The sequence below is a fragment of the Marmota flaviventris genome, chromosome 9, assembly GCF_047511675.1.
Source record: "Marmota flaviventris isolate mMarFla1 chromosome 9, mMarFla1.hap1, whole genome shotgun sequence".
In the NCBI taxonomy this organism is placed as follows: domain Eukaryota; kingdom Metazoa; phylum Chordata; class Mammalia; order Rodentia; family Sciuridae; genus Marmota; species Marmota flaviventris.
In genome coordinates this window covers 4,568,832-4,570,726 of record NC_092506.1, presented here as the reverse complement: position 1 = coordinate 4,570,726, position 1,895 = coordinate 4,568,832, and positions in this window count along the sequence as shown.

Genomic DNA, 1,895 nt, shown 5'->3' with positions numbered 1-1,895 from the left:
GGCTGAGACGTCTGTGCTTTCTACCCACGCGGGGCCTGCTGCTGGGGCGGGGCTGCTCGGGAAAGCGCGAACACCTGGCTGAGGGGCTTCCTGCCACTGCACGGTGGCCTGCCAGCCCGAGGTGGCCCTGCTTGGGCCGGGGGGGGGAGGGGGAAGTGGGCGTGTGCGACAGGCCGTGTCATCTCTCCATCCACTCTGGACCCAGGTTGACCCAGGGCTCTCGTTTGGGGCACCAGCTCAGGGGGTTGCTGCCTAGTCCCTGGAGCCCCTTCATGGAGGAGAGCGTTGGGTGGACGAGTGAGGTCTGCCGTGGGCTTGAAGGGTGAGCGCCTGGCAGGACACAGGCGCCCTAGTCTTGCCAGCTTGTGTGGAGATGGGATTTGAGGATGACATCCTGGAAAGGGGCCCAGGGACACTGTGTAGCCCCAGAATGTGGGATCATGAGGATCTAGGTGGTTGTGACAGCACATGCTGGCTTCCTGTGGCTCCTGGTGTCCCCTGGAATCCTGTGCCTGTGCCTGACACTCTGCCTTGGTCGCTGGGCCTCCTGGAGCAGGCTGCCTCTGAGGGGGGGGCTGGTTAGGGCAGAAGGACCCCCAGGGCTGGGCCGCTTGCTGCTCTGGGGACAGGGTGGGGCCTGCCACCCCTTGCTCTTAAGGTTCGGGCGCCACCTGGTGGTGGCATGGGTTCCGCTGATTTCTTTCCAATGTGCGGTGGGCCCTGGGACCCTGTAAGCCACTGCTACCATCTGGGCGGCACCTTCCCTGTGGACGTCTCCCGAGTCCTCTGAGAGGCCAGGCTGGGCTGACCTGTCTGAACTGTGGAGTGTCCCATCTCCAAATGAGCCTAGTCCTCAGGGCACTTGTGGGATGGACAGCTGTGCCCTCTGTCCTGCCTCTGTGCCTGTCCCTCCCTGGCCCTGCTGTCCACCTGTGTCTGGGCTGGGTGCAGAGCCACCTCTATGGCTTTTCTTGCCAGGTGGTGGATGATTCTGGGCGACCTGTGCTGCCCTCAGGAAGGAGGCTGGGGGCGCTGTCCCTGGAGGAGTGTGTGGAGGGGAGGGAGGAGCCTGGCTGGGCCTGCTGGCGCCTGTGGACTGTGGCCTGAGGTCTTGCGGGCATTCTGGGGGCTCCTGACAATTTCATATGCGCTGAGTTTGACAAGATGGGCCCTGACTTGGCTGTGCTGGTCGGGGGCAGGGGGCAGCCCTGGTGCAGTGACCAGTCCACCCTCTTCCTTCTCAGCAGGCGCTCTGCGCAGCGCGGTGGCCATGCAGCTGTGATGGAGAGCACCCCCTTGAGGAGTGTGCTGGCCCCTCATGGCCCTTGCAGCAGCCTGAGCATCTCCAGCCGTCTCCCGTGGTCACCTCCGTGCTCTGGCTGGGCACAGGGTCGGGGCTTGTCCTGCTGGATCCTAGGTTCACCCAGCACCGTGTGAAGCTGGAATCTCGGCCCTCAAGGAGGCCTGAGGAAGGGGAGGTGAGCGGGGGCCTGGGCCTGGGCGCCAAGAAGGCCTGTGTCCGCAGGGTCAGCAGGAGACAGGGTGGAGGCAGCTGGGCTTGTAGTGTGAGGGCAGGAAGGAGCTGGGGCCCACGCGGGACAGCAGCCTGTCAGGGCCACGGGTGGGGTGTGTGGGCACCTGTGGCTTGGACGCGGGGCTTGTGCTGCGCACACCAGAGCGACATGGTTGTGGGTCTGAGCAGCTCATGATGGGGCGGGACGTGTGGGGTCAGCTGGGGAGCACATGAGGTCACTGAGGGGACCCACTCTGGCAGGCACCAAAGCCCCCTGGCCTGAAAGCCTCACGTGCCCCGCTGGACCCATAGGGTTGGCTCTCCATGGCCAGCAGGGCCCCTGGGAGCACCGCCTGGCCCCGTGCTGGGGAGGCGGGTGCGA